At 39.0% G+C, this 22,386-nt stretch overlaps 1 protein-coding gene across 6 annotated transcripts in view; it reads left to right on the forward strand.

Moving 5' to 3' along the window:
• The window catches only part of GRM7 (glutamate metabotropic receptor 7), an 862,741-nt gene that overhangs the window by 769,606 nt on the left and 70,749 nt on the right, over positions 1-22,386 (forward strand). The gene's annotated exons all lie outside the window — the stretch shown is intronic.

Below are 22,386 nucleotides of genomic sequence, written 5' to 3' on the forward strand. Positions count from 1 at the left end.
TGGATCAGCTTTGTGGGAATTATTCTCAGTAAAATAAGTCCAAAAAAGGCAAATATTCTATGATTTCACTTATATGTAGAATCTAAAAAGAATAAAAGAGCCATAGATAGAACAGTTTGGTGGTTACTAAAGATGGGGTGTGAGTGAAATGGATGATGGGGTCAAAAGGTACAAACTTCCAGTTATCAAGTAAGGAAGTCATGGAGATGTGACGTACAGCATGGTGACGGTAGTTAATGACGCTGTGTTGCATATTTGAAAGCTCCTAGGAGAGTCGTCGGCAGCCGTCCGTCTCGAGAGACGATGGTGTAGCTTCTTAAGAGTCTATCTGCACCGCCGAGAATGGCTGTGCAGTCCGACTCGGGAGTGACATGGTAGTATCTGTCTCCTTCCGTGTTGAATCGACATCTTGCGATGACGCTGAAGCTACAGAGCCTGGGCAGGGTAATATGGAGGGTCTGCTGTTGCCCATGCAGCAGACCCCCCCTCTCTTCGCAGCTGAAGAAGGGTCCAAGGGAAAGACGGAGTCAATACAGCTTGGGTTCAGGTGCGCCGCAGGCGTTGCCGGTGTTGACTACAACGTCAAACCGCCTTAGGGACTCCGGCTCCGGATTTTCTGTCGGGGTTTACTCCCTTAGCCTTTCCCCTGAAGAGGTATGCCGCAAGGCAGCGGAGGTTTTTTGGAGTCAGAGTTTTCCTTCTCTGATGTACCCTGACTGGAAGATCGAACCAGCGACACTTAGCTCGCAGGCCGATGCTCAATCCACTGAGCTAAACCAGCCAGGGCCTTCCTAGGAGAGTACATCTTAAAAATTCTCACTGCAAAAAAACATTTTGTAACTATGTAAGTTGTGGGTGTTGATCACACGTATTGTGGTATTCATTTCACAATGTATAGAAGACTAAATAATTATGGTGTATACCTGGAACTAATATGTCATATGTCAATATATATTTCATTTTAAAATAAATGAAAGTATGCCAAATATTACATATATGGCTTTATATTTATTTAGCCCTCCATACAGACAATTTCATCAAGAGGAAAGTTACTTGGCTTTTGAAGCTCTGTGCCTAATCGCCATTTTATACCAATGCCCCAATTGCTCAGCAGCCAATCCAAAAGTAATGCAGGACAGTGCCTGTTTGCATGGCAGGACCTCCAAAGCAATATGCAATCTTTTTCTATTCTTTGAGCGTAAGTGGTTTTGGAGTTCCCAAAGGAGGTTCTGAGAAAGAAAGAAATGAGAGAAACCTGTAACTATTTTTTAATTTGGCCATGATTTTAAATTATTAACTCTGTATAGTTTTCTTTATTTCTGATCTCTGTAATGGGAAAAATGATTCTTTTGTTGTTGGGGGACAGCTAGAAAGGGGGAAATTTTTAATAGAGAAAAGAAACAGATGCAGTACACAATAAGGATTAAGAAGAGGTAGATTTCCCATAGTAGCTGGACAGAGAAGTTTTGTCCTCTGAAACAATCAAACAGTCTTCAATTCAGCTAAGATAAGCTTTCTACAGATGATGCTCTCTTCCGAGGTGATAGGCTTAGTCGTCGGCAGCCGTCCGTCTCAAGAGACGATGGTGTAGCTTCTCAAGAGTCTATCTGCATTGCCGAGAATGGCTGTGCAGTCCGACTCGGGAGTGACACGGTATCTGTCTCCTCCCGTGTTGAATCGACATCTTGCAATGACGCTGGAGTGTCCTCTCCAGTGAAGCTGAAGCTACAGAGCCTGGGCGGGGTGATATGGAGGGTCTGCTGTTGCCCATGCAGCAGACCCCCCCTCTCTTCGCAGCTGAAGGGTCCAAGGGAAAGACGGAGTCAATACAGCTTGGCTTCAGGTGCGCCGCAGGAGTTGCCGGTGTTGACTACAACGTCAAACCGCCTTAGGGACTCCGGCTCCGGATTTTCTGTCGGGGTTTACTCCCCTAGCCTTTCCCCTAAAGAGGTATGCCGCAAGGCAGCGGAGGTTTTTTGGAGTCAGAGTTTTCCTTCTCTGATGTGCCCTGACTGGAAGATCGAACCAGCGACACTTAGCTCGCAGGCCGACGCTCAATCCACTGAGCCAAACCAGCCAGGGTAGACAGACTTAGTAACACTACAAAAAGACAGGTGCCATGGGAGTTGGAGAAAGCCAGAGTGTGGTATTCACAGACCAGTGGTTTGAGTCTAGTAGGGCTTGCTCAGACTCACTCCCAAGTGCCCTACAACTCAAAAGCCAGAGTGGCCAGGGTCTTCACTTAGATGAACAAATGAAAGGCGGCACTTATTCTTTTCACCTGGACCACTTGGGACAGTATGTATGCCCAACATTCCAAGTTCACTCCACAGGAAAATGACTGCCTTGAAATAAATACAGTGTCTTCAAGTTAACTATGTGTTTCAGTTGACTAGGGTGGTAAAACAAATCCTTCTGGTAAAGCTTTGAAAAAAGAAAATTTTCTGTCTTCTTGTTGATGGTGGGTATTTTGTTATGCTAAGTGGTACAGGGTATCAGAGATACATGATCAGAGTGGGTATATGGACATGGCAGTATAATTCCCTCACCCCATCACCACCTCACTTATTTGCATGAAATGGCTCTTCTTACACCATCACATTTTAAACAGAGTCAGCTTGTCCTTCTTTTGGGGAGATGAGCAGCACTGACATTTATATTAAAAAAAAAGATTGCTGACTGAATCCAACTGTTTACCATCCTCCTTCTCCAAACAATCCCTAATTATATAATATGGACTAGATAATTTTCCACAAAAACTTATTTCTACAATTGGTTCAAAAAAGAAAAAAGGAGGATAGTACTTTTATAAGGAGAGATTTTCGAAGCCAATATGAATTCTGTAATAATTGTTAATTTCATAGTGGTGATAATAGATTGTTATTTTTATAATGATTACAGCACATCATTATCTAGGCTTCAAATGGAAAATTTGAGGACATAATTATAGGGTGAGTTATTTGTTTTTATGTTCTTTCCTTCATTATTTTGATTTGAATGCTTATGCCTGCATTTCCAGTTTATTCAGTAAGGGAGGGAACTTTTTATCCCACATCAGGAAAATATGGTAATTTGAAAAATGATTTAATGATATTTTGAAACCAATGAGATTAAGTAACAATAGTGTTTCTCAAGACCTTGCTTGCTACAAGCCACATGCGGTCTGGAGTGAAGACACTCCCAAGTATGGATTCTGGCTCTTTATTCCTAGCCTTATGACCTTGAATAGTACACACCTTGTCTGAGCTTCCCTTTCTCATCTGACCTCTGGTGATAATAATGTGCCCATCTCCTAAGGCGGATAGGGACTAAGTGAGACATGATGTATAAAGCACTGAGCATCAACAATACCAGTGCTGCTTGGCTATTATACCATAAAGGTGACAATTCTTCACATCAGGCTATATGAAAACTTCTCAAAAACTCTTTCTGCTGTAAGAGAGAATATCTCTTACACCTTGCAGAAGACATTCTTTTTGTAACTGGTTGATGTTCTAGCCCTAATTCAGTTTCAGATGTGTATAATTATTTATTGTACTGTCTCCTGTCTTAAAGAGAGTAAGCTGCAAAGATCATTTTCTAAGACTAGACTGAGGAAAGTCAAAGTCCATAGCAACACTTATCCTCAAAATCACACACACACACACACACACACACACACACACACACACACACAAAGAAAACAAAAAAACAAAAACCAGAGTTGGAGGGTCCTTAAAATATTATAGCAAGGATGCTAATTAACATTCATAAGGAGTATCTCCTGATCCCAACCCAGTCCCCCATTCTGGCTGTAGTTCCTGTTTTTCTTAGAGAAAACTGGTGGGGGTTGGGGGAAGAAGGGAGAAGAGGGCAGCTTCGTTTTCATTCAACACTGGAAACTTAAATAGCTCAGGGTGTTTATACAGCTTGCATCAGGGCCCAAAGGTTTTTTTCATCTTAGAATTTAGCTTCAGCCCCTGAAAAAGAGAAACCTAGCTATGGACCATGGCCCTTGTGCTAGAAAAAGAATTAAAGCCTCAGCTTAAAAATGGAAGGAGAGAAAGAAGGGGAGTTGTGTTTTGGTCCTCCAAAAAAAAAAAAAAAAAAAATCCCTCCAAACCCTGCTTCTTTTACTTCCAAATGCATCTTGCAAACATCGCCCCTCAATATTCATTTGCATTGTCTATGAACTGCCAATTATATTTGTTTGCAGCTCCAGCTTCTCCACTACTGCAAAAACGTGGGAATAAGACATTTATAGGCTTCGTAATGACTATTTTGCTGGATCAGAGAGGTGAATTTCTAAAAGTCAGGCGAACTGGCAAAGTTCTTATTCTGTAAATGAGGAGGCTGGTGACAGGGAGAGCTGGAAGGGGAGAGCTGTTTACATACATCTCATTAGATCTGTTCCTTAAGAATCCCCAGTCCTGGCTCTTTGCAAAGAATTGCTGTTTGGTTCCACAGAGGAAATTTCAACCAAGGACAAGAGGTGCTTACTTCCTGTGACTGCAGTCGTGACTGTGGTGGGCTGTGGGGTTCTGTGATAACAGAGCCCAACCTTTCACCTTACAGAAGAAACAGGAATTCAGAGACAGGAGGAGACAATTAGAAGTTGTCATATGGCAAGTTCATAGCATAAGCTAAGCTCCAGCCAGTAAAAGTGGAGGTGGGGAGTTAAGTACCTTCCTCTGACCAAGGACGATTGCTGGCACATACTTCAACCCAAGGGCTCCTACTCACGCTGGTAAATATTTTGAAAATTTTGTCTCCCTTCTCATGCCTTGCAATTGCTTTGCAATTGGACAAGATCTTAATAGGACATTTTGACCAACATTTGGGGGGAAATAAAGAATATAAGGTTGTCAGGGTAGCCCTGCTCTGAGAAACCGCCCAGAGACTGCTGTGGGAACAGATAACTGGTTTATTGAAGGACCAAAGGGGGCGGAGGTGCGGGGTGGGGGGGGGTAGCTCCCGTAGGAGCAAGGGAAACTGGGGAAAGGTGGCACCTGGTCCTCTTCGTGGGCCCATAGGAATCACCACCGGCACTTCGCAGGCACCTTTTTTGTACACCTTTTGGTAAGGGGGAGTTTGCTTATTGACATATTCAGTAGGTCATTTACAGCTCATTGCTTTCCCACTCCCACACCAGCTTAGTTAGCATATCGGGCTAAGTCCATTAGCATTTCCTCTGGGAAAGTTTCAGTCATCAACATATCTTTTGGGAAATGCTAAGTCCAGGACCAGGTTGATTACCAAAGTCCAGGTATACATGATCTGACAACGGTCAGTACATTTACCTGAGGCAGAGGAAGTCTAGGTCAGGGTATCAACAGCTAACTTGTTCTCAATATATATAGATAAAGAAATAAGACCGATAACTCATCTAACAGATGGGGCCAGGGCTCTTAAAACCAGGGCTGTGTCCCCAAACTGCGCACTCTCACGGTGCTCCCCCACCCTCTTAAATCACCCTGATTAGACATTGCTTTTATTTTTCTCACATTCTTGGCCAGGAAGCTCAGAGTCATGCTCTAATGCTCATTGCTAGTAGCTGTCCTTTTTTCTTTTCTTTTTTAAAATCTTTGCCCAAGGACATGTTTTTCATTGCTTTTAGAAAGAGGAAGGGAGAGAGAGAAGCATCGATATGAGAGAGAAGCATCAATTGGTTGCCTCCCATATGCACCTGGACCAGAGATTGAACCCGCAGCCTAGGTATGTGCCATGACCAGGGATCAAACCCACAGCCTTTTGGTTATAGGACAAGGCTCCAACCACCTGAACCATACTGGCCAGGGCATAGCTGCCCTTTCTTAGGTTCTTCTTCAAACCATTGCCTCCCTTCCTCTATTTTGCTGTTTTCTGGTCTTTTCATCTAAGCTCAGACAGTTTCATGATAAGCCGCTTGAAAACATCTTTGGAAAAGACCTCTGTGGAATACACAGGACACATAAATAAGTTGCAAGATAATTCGGCAGCCGTCCGTCTCGAGAGACGATGGTGTAGCTTCTTAAGAGTCTATCTGCACCGCCAAGAACGGCTGTGCAGTCCGACTCGGGAGTGACACGGTATCTGTCTCCTCCCGTGTTGAATCGACATCTTGCAATGACGCTGGAGTGTCCTCTCCAGTGAAGCTGAAGCTACAGAGCCTGGGCGGGGTGATATGGAGGGTCTGCTGTTGCCCATGCAGCAGACCCCCCCTCTCTTCGCAGCTGAAGGGTCCAAGGGAAAGACGGAGTCAATACAGCTTGGCTTCAGGTGCGCCGCAGGAGTTGCCGGTGTTGACTACAACGTCAAACCGCCTTAGGGACTCCGGCTCCGGATTTTCTGTCGGGGTTTACTCCCTTAGCCTTTCCCCTGAAGAGGTATGCCGCAAGGCAGCGGAGGTTTTTTGGAGTCAGAGTTTTCCTTCTCTGATGTGCCCTGACTACAAGATAATTAATACTGTGAGAATACCACAGAATCCACACTCCAGTTTGTCCTTTCAACAAACTTGGCTACTCGGCAAATAATGACACAGGAAGTTGTAACTAGCTTCATCGATCATGCCCACATCTGTTGGGTGACATCTTTAGCCCTTGTGCAGTCTCTACAATTAAAGCATCACCGACTCTAATTGCTATTTCTACTTCACTGTCTTTTGCTTATGAATAAATGGCCTGAGAATTTTTTTTGTCTTAAATTAATAAAGTATCCAACAGAGAGAACCAGAAACTGTCTTTCTCAGCTTAGTTACTGGTTTGGCACTGTTTTGTAAAGAACACTTCTGTTTCATCACTTTGGCTTGTTCCCAGCACAGTGAAGAAGCTTTGGTACTGGGAAGCCCGGGGTTTAAGCTCAGTTCCTCCATTAACCAGCTATGTGAGCATGGCCCCTTTCTGAGTCCATGAGTCTCATCCTAGGAGTCTATATTTATGTACTATTTGTGGTCATCTCTACTCTGAAGAAGACTAGAAATGTGCCTCCTTTTCCTAGCTTTATCTGTCTCCTTCTTACCAATTGCCTTGATTGTCTCTAGTTCAAGTTCTATGAAATAACCCATTTAAACAAAAACAACTTGACTAAAGATAAGCCCAGTTTGTGACTCTCCAACCACAGGACATCCAGGGTAGATTATTTCAAATAAAGTAAGCAAAACAGTATATCAATAATAAAATTTTGCACACACACAAAAATACAGTATCTTTGCTTTGGCTAGTTGACAAACACCTAAAGGAAATACATAGTTCAATTCGATCCAAAAGAGCAGGTAATTTTATTCAAAATCCCCAAAGGTGTACAGACCAAGCCTATTTTTTCAGCCTCTCTAATGAATCACCCCCATACCTGCTGAAAGTTTTTCCCAGTCTCTGAGTAGTAAATCTCCAGACTCATATCTGGAGCATCACTAGCTAAACCCTAATCATGTTAGCTTCCTCCCCCTCCAGGTGCTTCAATGCCTTGTCCCTATGCAGACTAAATGGGGTCATCTCTTTTCTCTTTTATAATCTTCATAAGAAAGCATGAGAAGTGTGGAATCAAGCTGTAATAGCTAAGGGGAAAGAGGATTGCCATTCCTCCTAATAATAATAACAATAACTAATATCTCGTGACCATTTTCTAAATGCCAAGTGCTATATTCAGCCTTTAATCTGTATTATTTCAATTATTTCAGCTATTTCACAAGCTACAATCCTATGAGGGTTACCCTCCTACCCACTAACAATGAAGAAACTGGCTTAGAGAAATTCAGTCATTTGGCCCCGGAGCAACGGCAGCAGAGGCAGGTGAAAGATGTCAGGTCATACTTAATGGAAACCAGAGAGCTGACAGAAGAGGAACAATGTTCTTTCTCAAATGGATGCTTTGGAAATAGTTTCCTAGAGATGGCTGCTCCAGCCGAAGAGAATTAGTGATTTAATTACTTAAATTCATTTCCAGTCAATGATTTCTTTCAGCTTATTTTTAGTAAGCACCTCTTATTTATAAGGTAGTTTCTTTATAAAACCAAGGAAAAGCCTGGTAACAGGTCAAGATGATGACGTGTTCTTCACAGAATATCAAAGTTAGAGGAAACCTAAGAGTATCTAGGCAAGGTACTTCCAAATCATAGTCAAAGGGCTACCAGTCTAGAAATGTCAGAAACTGTTAAAAGGGCAAAATTTAGGTCTCATTCCAGACTCACTGAACTAAAAGGAGGCTAGAAGTGAACCTTCATTTTTATTTTATGAATCTTCATTTAATTTCCATGAACTCAACCATGGGTAACTTGTATGCATGCATATTTAAGGAAACCCATTGTGGACCAACCCTTTCGTGATACAAATAGGGACACTAAGTTCTAGTAAAGAAAAAGATGTGTCACCCAGCATCCCCCATCCACACGAATCAGAAGCACACTTTAACAGATATGATTGAGTTGTTATCAGAATGACTGTGTGGGCAAGTGCTATTAATAAGCATATTTACATTATGTGCAATGACTGGTACATGTATTTTCCTGCATTGCATTGGTTCAAATCTCTCAAATTATCAACTTGTAACCTAAGAATGAGATAAAGTATGCAGTTCTGTTCTTTGGAATGACTGAAAGGAGAACCTGTACAGGATGAGAAGTATGTCCAAAAAAGGCAAATTAAAGGCACAGTGTGATACCACTACATACCCAGTGGAATGACTAAGATTTAAGACGGGCAATCCCAACTGTTGGCAGGAACACTTATGCGTTACTAATAAGTATGCAAAACTGAACAGCCACGTTAGTAATATAAATAGTTTGGCTTTTTTGGTTTTATAAAATTAAATTAAATAATATGAGCCAGCAATTCTATTTCCAAGCATTTACTTATGAGGAATAAAAACATATGTCTACTTAAAATTGTACATAGATGTTCATAGCAGATTTATAAGCTTTATAACCACCAACAACTGTAAACAACCCAAATGTTTGTCAAGAGATGAATGATAGTATATCCATACAGTGAAACCCTTATATGCAATGAAAGGAACAATCTACTGATACATATAAGAACATGGATGAGTCTCAAAAGCATTATGCTAAGTAAAAGGAGCCAGGCATACTATATGATTCCATTTATATGAAATTATGGAAAAGGCAAAACTGTAGTGATTGGAAAAACAAAAAACAAGCAAACAACAAGCAAATCAATGTTTTCCAGGGTGTAGGGAAAGAGAACTGACTGCAAAGAGGCATGAAGGAACTTTGTAGGGAAATAAAAATATCCTATATCATGATTGTAGTGATAAAGATATAACTATATATATTTTCTGAAACTCTAAAATTGGTGAATTTTATTGTATGTAATTATACCCCAGTTAAGTTGACCCAAAGTGGGTGAAGGTGGAAGGGAGGATTATGGACTAAATGTTTGTGCCTCTCTCTAAATTCATACATTGAAGCATTGAAGTCCTAAATCCAACTCCTCTTTCACAATGTGATGGTGATGGGATCTTTGGGAGATAGTCAGGGTTAGATAAAGTCATGAGGGTGGGACCCCGTGATGGGATTAGTGCACCATAAGAAAAGACACCACAGCGCTTGCTCTCTTTCTGTGCACACACACATGAGGTCATGTGAGCACACAGTGACATGATGTGGCCACCTATAAGCTAAGAGAAGAAGTCTAAGAATGGACCTACATGCCAACACTGATTTTGGACTTCCCAACCTCATGAACTGTGAAATATATTTTTCTGTGATTTAAGTCACTTGATATATGGTATTTTGTTATGATATCCTGAGCTGACAAGAAAAGAAAGAAGGAAAGGGAAGGAAATGACAGAGAAGAGGAAAAGATGAAGGGAAGAGAAGGAAAGAAAAACAAATCTCAGTGATGTTGTGTTCATGAAGACCCTCAGGATTTGTGTGAGCCGCCAGACTGGCTATAATAGTCTTCTAGGGCTGCCAAGTTATCAGAAACTTGGTGGCTTAAAATAGCATGAATGTATTTCCCCACAGTTTTGGAGACCATAAATTCTCAATTAAGATGGCGACAAGTGCACCTCCTTCTAGAGGCCCTGGGGAGGGTTTGTTCCATGCCTCCATCCTAGAATCTGATGGCTGCAAGTAAAATACTTGCTTTCCTTGGCTTGTAGACATGTCACTCTAACCTCTGCTTTTGTAATTACAGCACTATTTCTGTGTTTTATCCTATTATCTTTAAAGAATGCTTGTCATCAGATTTAGAGCCCACCCTAATCCAAGATACCCTCATCTTGAGGTCCTAATGTTAACATCTGCAAAGACTCTTTTTCCAAATAAGTCACTTTTACCAATTTCCAATACATTCTTTGGGTTGGAGCACAGTTTGATCCACTGCACTGACCAATTATCAAATAGCTTCTTGTTGGTTTGATAATGTACATTTATGCCTCATTGAAAAAGGGCAATGCTCATTATGTGGGATTTGGGATGACACTTCTCTCTTATCATCTCAGTTTAGGTTTGCCAATTGTCAAGGCTATTATCTATACTTAGGATTTCATGACAGGAAAGAGAATAAGAATGAACTGTTTTCCCAACGTACGATCTGCATTCCAACTGGAGGAATAACATCTCACAGTGAATAGGAATCTGCTCATCCTTGCCCTCTTAAGAAATTTTGGACATGAGGAAAAATCCAAAAATAAATGTATCCATTTTCATGGTTTCTTTATAAAGGAACCATGTGTAAGACAGAGCCGTGTCTCACTACTTACAGGCTATGCAACCATATCCATGTTACATAAAGAACCTCAATTTACAAACTAAAATATCCAGATAACATTATTTCAAATTATTAAAGTGATACTAATGTAAAAGGCACATATGATAGCAATGCGAAAAGAGATTGCTTGGTGGCTCTCCAATGCATGGGTAGTGTCTTTACTTTAGTTTTTGTTTTTATCCTGTCCATAAATTAAAGTGTGTGTTACTAAATGTGTATTTCCTATCACATATAAAATAGCATGTACAAAGTGTGTAGTGACAGACAGAGGAAAGACAGACAGTGTTTTATATACTCTGTCACAAGCAGGTAAAACCCTGTGTCTCAGAACATCAGCATTCATTTATTAAATATATTTGAGTCAACCTACTTAATGCCTCCACTCAAATGTGTACCACCAACCCAAGAAATGTCATTTGAAAAGTGAAGAATAAAAAGAATGGTCAAGAAGGTTCCTAGAAAAATAAATTAAATGATTGGGGCTCTTAGATTATGTCTTAAAATATCAAGATATCTCTACCAACTGAAGTAGTAATTCACCTAAATTGAGCGATTTTAAAATAGATAAATTCCTAGCAACTGGACTGGTAAGTGAATTCACGTTGTCTAATACCACTTGAACACTTACACTACTGGAAATATAAATACTTATTTTAAGTGAAAAACAAAGATATTTTGAAATAAGGAAAATCTATAGTGTTTTGATATAAACTAACACGTTTGGCCAGGTAACAAATGCCAAAGAAATGGCAAGTTTACATGTAGGAAAAGAAAGCCTGTATTCCATGCTTTCCACCTACTTTCTATACTTTCCACATCCACAGAATGAATGGCCAGGATATGTTGTTGTACGGTCCACAGTTCCTTTGTATTGCTAGGGTTACAGTAGTGTTATTCTGGAGTTCTCTATTCTACTATCACTCAAGTTTTCTAAATAAGAAAAATGTTAAGAAAGTAGAAAAGAATTAGAATTCAGAGAAATATAAGGTAGTCAAGGAATAGTGATTATTTGGGTCATGCCTTCACGGTGTCACAACACCTGGGCTATAAACCAATGGAAACAATGACACCACTATCAGACATAAACATACGGGCAGGTTCATTTGTGATGCGCATGTGCTGATTTTACCCAACCTGTATGAGAATAAAAGGATTAAAACAGCTAGAACATGCTTTTGGAAGAGGAGAAAGTGTTTCATCTGATGTTAATTTCCACTGAGTAAAGGCAGAGTTGTGAAATGTCAAGGCAAAGAACAAATAAGAACTCCTTCCATTAAAAAAATAATAATAAGCATTTAGTGAGTGTCCACCACTTTGCTAGTTATTAATGCAAGAGAATGGACTTTCGGAATGAATAACATATGCTTCAGAAAGCTTCCAAGTCCAGTGTGGCAGTGGATGGGAAAAAGAGGAGACAGATGCAATTACAGTGATTATAGTAGGGGGAATGCCTTACTCTGCCTGGGAAAGTCTGGAAAACTTGTTAACTGGTCCTTGAGTGACATTTCTGGCTTATGGGAGCAGGGGCACTGGTCTCAATATACCAACCAATCACTCAGTTCTCCAGATATCACTCCAACTAAACATCTAAGTGAGACTTGGGGAAACCATTCTGCCCTCAGATATGTGTCTCCACACCTGCTAGATCACCAAGGACTTTAACCATAGGATAATGACTAAGCCAAAATTGTCAAGAATGAACAACACTACGATATGTTCCTCTATAATTCCCAAGGTCATGTGCATCAACAGGCATTCCTTATGACTACATGAAAGAAGAATGGGAATGTTTATACACATTCATATAAACACATGCTAAAATTACATGAATTTTCCATGTTAAGGCTTGTTGGATCTCATGGTGAATTTTATAAACCTTGTTCAATACATTCCTAATAAATGTAGACAACAGAGTATTAAGGCCCCCATAAATGCACACTATACACCTTTGAATATGTAATATTCTAAAAAAGTAGGGGAGGGAAAACATTTGATTATGTGAAACTTGAACTATTTGATTTTGAGAAATGAAGATTCACTCCATTGCCATTATTTGGTAGCATTTTGCCTAGATGGAAGTTGGCAATAATTTTGGCTTGCTTCACCTTGTCAATTCATTCAATCTGTGACATTCAATAAAGGCTAGCCACAGCAAGAGTTCCTAGGAGCAGATATATATTAAGTCTAGTGAAACTGATTCACAGTCAATTTTTTAAAGAGATAGCTGATGTAAGGAAAATTAATGATGTTCTCTGTGATAAATGCAGTATAGACAGTTTAAGGGGAATATTTGGAGAAAAATGAGTCTGTAAATAGTAATAGTAATAACATATCTTAGGAAAATCCACATCATTGTTTATAATACAGTCTACAGAATGGCAAACACCAAATAAAATGTAATCCTAAAATAGTGACTGTAAAATATGTGACCTACATTCAAGTCTTTGAATTCTTTCAGCAATTTCCCATCCATTTGTTTTCATGACTGTCAGCTTTTTTCTTTTTCTATTTCTTAATTTATTAAAAGATAATAAGGTATGGAAAGTTTTTAAAAGGTTAACACTAACATTTTAAATAAATATAATGTTGGGGAATTTGATATCAAACATTTCTTTGCATATTCAGCAAAGATTTTAAAATTTCTACAAGCCAAAATGCTTTAAATAATTAAAGTAATTCCATTTCCTCAACCTAGTAATTGAGAACTCCTTTGTCTGAATTGCTCATATGTCTGTCTAGCTGGCTCCCTTCAAGACCTGCTCTGATTTAAGCTAAGTGGGTGGAATGTTAGCTGAAACTTGTTGAATCTTGGCAATTTTCCCCATGAGCAAAATCAAATATTGCTGCTTCCCCATAATTTGCAGTACACCTTTTTACCCAGGTTTTCATGGATGCAAAAGAATGAGGAACATTTCAGGGTGGAGTACACTGTACAGCATGCAGTCTGCAGGACAAATTATTTTTACAGAAATATACTTTACAGCTCTGGGATATGAGATCCTAGGAGAAAGAGAGGTATATTGGATGAAAGTAGAGAGCCCAATGTCCACTTAAAGACATCTGTGACTCCAATAATAGCCAGTTTGTGACTATCTTAAATCAGTTCCATAGCACAAAGCCTGATACAAACTGGAACATCAGTAGGCATGAATTCTCTGCACAGGGTATAAAATACATCCTGGCTGGAAGTAAAGTGACCATCTATTGGAAGCCCCATCTGTTCACACATAGTACACACCATTGCGTAAGTGAGACACCTGTTTTGTTTAATGCTGATTGAAGGCTTATAGAACAGATCGGTTCATAGATTATAAACCTATACAATTGATTAAAACCTGGCTGGCTCCATAGTGACAAAATCTCACTGAGATAGGAACCAAACCTGCATGGCCAACACTTTGGAGAGTGTTTTCAGAAAGAGTAAGGAATTTTCTTTTCCCATTTCCTGATGTCTTGAGGGCTAACTTCAGGTATTCTCCAGACTAATGACCACCCCTCATCAGTCACTATCAGGAAGACATTTCCTAGTGACATATTATTCCTAGTGGTGTATAATTTCAGAAAAGAGGGTAAGGGAAGTATTAGCATATTCTTTCTAATCTAAGGAGAAAACTGAAATTGTGTTCACCAAGAAAGAATGCAGATAGAAACAATCACATGTCAGAGCAGAAGTATTAAATACAATCCTATGGATTAACTTTTCAAAAATATTTTTTTTCTCAAATATCAGTCCAAGATTATTTTCAAATTACAGAGATAAACACTGCCTTTATAGTAATAAGACTGAGTTGTCATGACCTTAACCAGGTGATCAAACAACACCATCAGCAGCAGGACACCCTGACGTGTGGCATCCTAAAAGGTTACACTCAGGTTCCCACAGCACTACCAGGATGCATTCCTGACAAATACCTTTGACATTAATTTAATTATGAGAAACCAGACAAATCAGAATGCAGGGCATTTTATAGGGTATTGACATGGGCTTGGGATCTTTCAAAAAATCAATATCCTTACAGAGGGCCAACAGATATATGGAAAGATGTTCAATGTCACTAATCATCAGAGAAATGCAAATTAAAACCACAATGAGATATCACCTCACACCTGTGAGAACAACCAGCATCAATAAATCAAAAACAAGTGTTGGGGAAGATGTGGAGAGAAGGGAAGCTTAGTACACTGTTAGTGGGAATGCAGATTAGTGTAGTCACTTTAAAAAGCCATATTGAGTTGCCTCAAAAATTAAAAATTAAACTGTTTTATGACCCAGCAATTCCACTCCTATGTATTTATCTAAAAAAAAATCCAAAACACTAATTTGAAAGAATATATGTACCCCTATGTTCATTGCAATATTATTTACAATAGCCAAGAAATGGAAGCAACCCAAGTGCCCATCAATAGATGAGTGGATAAAAAAGTAGTGATGCATATAGAATATTTACTCAGTCATAAAAAATAAGGAAAATCTTACCTCTTGCAACAGCATGGATGGACCTAGAGCAGCGGTTCTCGACCTGTGGGTCACGACCCCTTTGGCGATTGAACGACCCTTTCACAGGGGTTGCCTAAGACCATCGGAAAACACATATATAATTACATATTGTTTTTGTGATTAATCACTATGCTTTAATTATGTTCAATTTGTAACAATGAAAATAAATCCTGCATATCAGATATTTACATTATGATTCATAACAGTAGCAAAATTACAGTTATGAAGTAGCAACAAAAATAATTTTGTGGTTGGGGGTCACCACAACATGAGGAACTGTATTAAAGGGTCGCGGCATTAGGGAGGTTGAGAACCACTAACCTGCAGGGTATTATGCTAAGTGAAATAAGTCAGTCAGAGAAAGACAAATACCATAGTTTCACTTGTATATGGAATCTAAAGAACAAAATAAACAAAATTGAAACAGACTCATTAGTACAGAGAATAGACTAATGGTTGACAGAGAGAAGGGCGGTTGGGGGGTTCAGTGAAAAAGATGAAGGGATTAACAAGTACACATTGGTAGTTGTACAAGTACACAACTTGTAAAGATGAAGGGATTAACAAGTACACAAAATGGTCACAGGGATGTCAAGTACAACATAGAGAATATAGTCAATAATGTTGTAATAACTATGTATGATGCCAAGTAGGTACTGGAAATATGAGGGGTAACACTTTGTAAAATACAGCTTGTCTAAGCACTGTGCTGTATACATGAAAGTAATACAAAATAATATTGAATGTGAACTGTAATTGAAAAATAGGATTTAACCCTGGCTAGAGTGACTCAGTGGATTGAGTGCCAGCCCATGAACTAAAGGGTCACCAGTTTGATTCTCAGTCAGGGCACATGCCTGGGTTATGGGCCAGGTCCCCAGTTGGGGGCACACAAGAGGCAGCCACACATTGATGGTTCTCTCCCTTTTTCCCTCCCTTCCCCTCTCTATAAAAAGAAATAAACAAAATCTTTGGGGGGAAAAAAGAAAAATAGGATTTTAAAAAATTAGACAAAAATTAATTTTAAAAAGTCAATGTCCTAAAAACAATATATGACAGATATGTTTATTCAAAACTACAAAATATTGCTGAAAGAAATGAAAGTAGACCAAAATAAGTGGATAAATATACATTTTTGATGGGGTAGAATGCTCAATATCATTAAGATGTCAGTTCTGCCCAAATTATTCTATGAATTCAATCTAATGCCAATAAAAACCCCAAAAACCTTCTTATAGAAATTGAGAAGTAGATTCTAAAATTCACATGGAAGTAGAAAGAACCTAGAACAGCTAAGACAACTCTTAAAAACAACAAAGTTGGAGAGGTAACACCATCTTATTTTAAGAATTATTATAAAGCTATAGCATGATACTGGTGTAAAAAAAGACAAACAATTTGATGGAACTGAACAGAGAGTCCGTGAATAAACCCATGCATGTAAGAACAACTGATTTTTGACAAAAAGTGTCAAGATAATACAGTGGATAAAGTATACATTTTTAACAAATTGTGCTACAATGATATTTATATCCAAAAAATGAATTTAGACCAATACCTAGTACCATATATAAAAATTAATGCAAAAATAGTTATATCTAAACATAAAACCTTAGAACTTCTACAATAGATAGAAGAAAATCCCTGTGGCCTGGAATTGAACAAAGACTTCTTAGATATCACAACAAATGTACGATCTATAAAGGAACAAATTGAAAAACTGGACTTCACTAAAATTAAAAACTTCTGCTCTTCAAAAGAACAGAATTAAGAGAATGAAAAAACAAGCCACAGACTATGAGAAAAAAAACTTGCAAAACATATATCTGATAAAGGTCCTGTGTCTAGAATCCAAAATTCTCAAGGAAAAAATAAAATAAACAAAAAAACTCAAATAGGCAGACATGTCACAAAGGAAACATATAAATGGTAAATTACCCTGTGGAATCTGCTAGATATTTTGACTTACTAAGAAATTGCAAATTGAAATGCCAGCAAGATTTTATCGCACACATATTAGAATGGCTAACATGAAATAAGACTGACCTTCTGCAGTGCTGAAGAGGATTTAGAGGAACTGGAACTCTCATATGCTGTGGATATGAATGTAAAATGATATTCCCATTTTGGACAATACTTTTGTAGGTTCTTAAATTTTAATCATGTACCTACTATATATATGGTTCAGCTATTTCTCTTCTATGTATTTAACCAAAATAAGTGAAAAATATAGCCATAGAAAGCCTTGTATATGACATTCATAATAGCCCAAAGAGAAAACAACCCAAGTGTTCATTAACACTTGAATGGTTAAAAAAATTATGGTAAATTCATGCAATGAAATACTACTCAGCAATAAAAAAGAATGGATTATTGATACATTCAATTATGTGGGTGAATCTCCAAATAATTATGCTAAATAAAACAGAAAAGACTGCATATTATATGATCCTATTTATGTAAAACTCTAAAAAATGAAAATAATTTATAGTGACAAAAGAACAGATCAGTGGTTTCTTTGGGATGAGCGTGGGAAAGAGTAAAGGGGAAAGATTAAAAAGGGGCATGAGGACACTTTTGAAGGTGATGCATGTGTTCCCTGTGGTGGTTGTAGTGATGATTTCACTGGCACATACACGTATCAAAACATTAAATTTTACTTTTAATTAAAATATGTGCAGTTTATTGTTTATATCAATATAGTTACTTAAATACTAAACTCAGGAAGACTGTTCTAGTGTATAAGAATCTAACGAGATATAAACAAATGCAATTCATGACATTTGGTTGAATTTTAGATTGGAGAAAAATCATGAGACTTGGGAAAAATAGGTGAACTTGATGTATTATATAATAGATGATATTATAAAATTACTATTAAATTTCTTAGGGGTCATAACAGTATTGTGATTATGTAGTAAAACACTCATTTTCTTAGATGACTCATACAGACATAAAAAAGAATAAAATACAGGGTGGGGCAAAAGTAGATTTATAGTTGTTTGTATGGAAAATAATATGGAAATAAATAATAATATAAGAATAAACTCTGTGTTTTATGTACCCGCAATAGTAATCCTACCTTTGCCACACCCTGTATCATGTATATGACTTTAAAATCATTTAACTAAAAGAGAGGGAGAGGAGAGAACAATGTGGTGACATATGTACAACTAGCTCACACTATTTGCCCTGACCCAGCAATCTCCTGAGGCTCTACCCCACCCAACTTATGGGTTTGACCAAGTTGTTAACAGTGGCTTTTCCATATGAATGACTTGTCTTGGCTCATGATTCACACATTCCTAAATCCTCTCAAAGCTGGCCTCAGTGCGCCACCAGCCCTTATAGCTCTTGCAGACTTGCCCCAGGCCTGACATTAACAGCAGCCAGCCTAGGTTCACTGCTTGGTTTTACCTGGGAACCTCCAAGCCCAGCATAAGCAGTGGCCATCTTCAGATTGCTCTGTAGCTTATGCAGAGTGGCTCCGGGCAGAACACAGGTGATGGCTGACCTTGGCCTGCACCACCTGGCAAACCCCAGAGCCTACACACCCAGTGTACAGCTACAAACCATGTCAGAGCACCACCACCCTGCCCTTGCACATCTGATCCTCCACAGAAAACAGATGTAGGTGGTCAGTGGTCACAGTCAGCCCTTACAAATGGCTGGCCTGCGTAAACCCCTCCCATTGACCTGCCAACAGCAATCATGACTCAAGTACAAGAGGAGGGTGTACTCAGCCCACATGGAGGGTTCACCTTGAATACCCAGCTTGGATAATAGGGGAGGCTTTGCCACTGGACCCTACAGGACACCTACTACATTAAACCATGCTACCAAGACAGGAAGTCATAGCAGCTATACCTAATACATAGAAATAAACACAGTGAGGCTGCCACAGTGAGGAGACAAAAAAAAAAAAAAAAAAAAAAAAGACATGGCCAAATTGAAAGAACAGATCAAAACTCCAAAAAAAGAACTAAACAAAGTGGAGATAAGCAGCCTATCAAATGCAGAGTTCAAAACACTGGTTATAAGGATGCTCAAGGAACTTAGTGAGGAGACCTCAAATTATAAGAAAGATTCAATCATAAATGAAGAATACACTAAAATAAAGAACAATTTACAGAGAATCAACAATAGAGTGGGTGAACCCAAGAACCAAATCAATGACTTGGAACATAAAGAAGAAAAATAACCCAACAGAACAACAAGAAGAAAAGAGAATAATAACAATAATTAAAAAACAAAGAGAGTGTAAGGAGCCTCTGGGACAACTTCAAGTGTTCCAAATTTGCATCATAGGGGTGCCAGAAAGAGAAAAGAAAGAGTAAGAAATTGGAAATATATTTGAAGAAAAATAATGAATGTAAACTTCCCTAATTTGGTGGAGGAAATAGATGTGCAAGTCCAGGAAGCACAGAGAGCCCCAAATAAGATGGATGCAAAGAGAAACATCATAATTAAATAATATAATTAAAATGCCAGAGGTTAAAGATAGAGAATCTTAAAAGCAGCAAGAGAAAGCACTTAGTTACCTACGGGGGAGTTCCCATAAGACTGTCAGTTGATTGGCAAAAAATATTCAAAGTGGTGAAAAGCAGGGACCTACATTCAAGATTGCTCTACCCAACAAAGCTATCATTCAGAGTCAAAGGGCAGATAAAGATCTTCCCAGACAAGAAAAAACTAAAGAGTTCGCCATCACCAAACCATCATTGTATGAAATGTTAAAGGGAGTTACTTAATAAAAAGTAGAAGATTAAAAGTATGAACAAAATGACAAAAAATACATATCAATCAACAATTGAATCTAAAAAACAAATTAAGCAAACAAGAAGAACAGACAGAATCATTGATACGGAGAGGGTTTTGATGGTTGTCAGATGGGAGGGAGGCGGTGTAGGGAAATGGGTGAAGAGGTAAGAGGATTAAGAAGTACAAATAGATAGTTTCAGAATAGTCATGGGGATGTAAAGTACAGTATAGGAAATGGAGGAGCCAAAGAACTTATACCTATGACCCATGGAGATGAACAAATGTTTGGGGATTGCCTGAGGGAGTGGGGAGTGCTGAGTGGAGGAAGGTAAAGGAGAAACAATTGGGACATCTGTAATTGCATAATCAATAAAATATAATTAAGACAACAAATTATACTAATAATTTCCTAGCATTGAAAAGGAAGTTGTACTGAAAACGTTCTTGATTTTGATTGGAACTGAGATGCCAATAAAATTCTAAGTGATATGCCAAGTCTCAGGTTGGCCTCCCAGGGAGCCAGGTGCAGATTTTGGGGGCTACCCATGCTATGAACACCAACAGGTAGAAGGAGAAGAAAAAGGATTGGGCCACAGGGAATTTTGGCTCTGATGCACAGTCAAGGACATAGCTGATGCCCTTGAGGAGCCCTTCATGGATGTCCCCTCCTGGGGCAAGGGGCTGAGCTGTCACACCCCAGCATCGCCCAGTGATTCTTTGGGGACTGCCCTGGGGAAGTGGGTGGAACCTTAGCAATGTGAGTCTCCTCAGCCCAGGCAATTCCCAAAGAGGACGACTAGCTGAGAGAGGTCGCTGCTGACATACCCAGCACCAGGGGAAGGAACTCCCTCCGTCCTAAAGGGGAATGCCACTGGGTGGTGCGGCATGACATCCAGGAGCCCCTGCTTCTCATGGCTTTTTATTATTTTTTAATTTAAGTAGAGTTGATATACATACTTATATGGGTCACATTAGTTTCAGGTGCATAATATAGCGATTTGTCATTTTTATACCTTACAGTGTGATCACTCCACTAATTCTAGTAATCATCTGTCACCATGTAAATTTACCACAATGTTATTGACTATATTCCCATTCCCCTTTTCACCTATCCCTCTTTCCTTATGCTAAGTGAAATAAGTCAGTCAGGGAAAGGCAAACACCTTATGGTTTCACTTGTTATATGGAATCTAAAAACAAAACAAAACAAAAACAAACTCATAGAAACAGAGACCCAAGGGAGGAACGGCTCGTGGTTCTTTTATGTATTGTCAATACTTCTTGTACAAGTCATCCATGACTAATCATTTTTAATGCTTATAAAATAATTGGCATATACTTATTCATCACTTTTATACTTTGTGAATATACCGATTATTCCAAAATTCTAATTTAAAAAAAAAATTATTCCTTAAATTTCTTCAATTCATGGCATGGTAAGAAGACTATTGGTTTTATGAAAAAATGTTTGCTTGAGAAAGTGGACCCATGTTTCTGTACAATGGTCTTATCCAAATTCCACAATCATTAAGTGGCAAAGCTAAAACTAGAATTCAGGTTTCACACACCTGAATCCAATAATCTCATCCCTAGACCATTAATATATCTGTCCTGTTAACCCTAAGTCTTAACATAAAGACCATTGCTTTTCTGACCATAAGGTCAAGAAAGCTTGTCCTGAAACATCACTAATGGGTATAATCCCCATAGTACAGCTTCACAGTGGAAGGAAAAAGTGGGATCGTTCATTATTCAGCACCTCATAATCAGCCAGTCAGTTCCTTAAATTACAGCTACATTTCCCCACGCAAGCAGTTTTCTGTCCCCTAGTCAACTGATTCCCTTGACTCCTTGACAGGTAGAGGCACTGCCATACGAGGGCACCCCCCGAAGGCAACTCTCTGTGCGGTTATTGGGGAATACATCCCCTTTGGCCTAATAGCCTTGGCTCACTTTCCCAGAGCGGCAGCTCTTGGTCCTCATCTTCTGCTATGGACAGTCCATGTTTCAGATCTATTCCATATGTCAATAAAGAGATCACACCTCTCCCAGTGCAGGGCTGGGTCTCCTTTCAGCATGTCTCTTCAAGCATCATTATGCACAAATAATCTCTGATTGGAGAAGAATTGCCAAATGTCCTTTATCTACTCCATCTTACATATAAACTAAACAACTAGAAAGTGAATGAAGGGAGGAGTCCTGTCCTACCACACACACACACACACACACACACACACACACACATTCAGGCATTCAATGCTCTCTTGAAAATCAAAGAATTCCAATTTACCTTCCTGATGTTGCTTCATTCCCCTCTCCCTCTATGCCTAGTTTCTTTGGTCCACTCTTGACCTTCTCCTATCAGTCAGTCATCATCTCATAAACACATGGCAGAACCATTAGACATTGCAACCTGTTCATGTTTCAACTAATTGTCGGCAG

This window comes from Furipterus horrens, unplaced genomic scaffold, assembly GCF_987537825.1.
Source record: "Furipterus horrens unplaced genomic scaffold, mFurHor1.1.pri manual_scaffold_7, whole genome shotgun sequence".
In the NCBI taxonomy this organism is placed as follows: Eukaryota; Metazoa; Chordata; class Mammalia; order Chiroptera; family Furipteridae; genus Furipterus; species Furipterus horrens.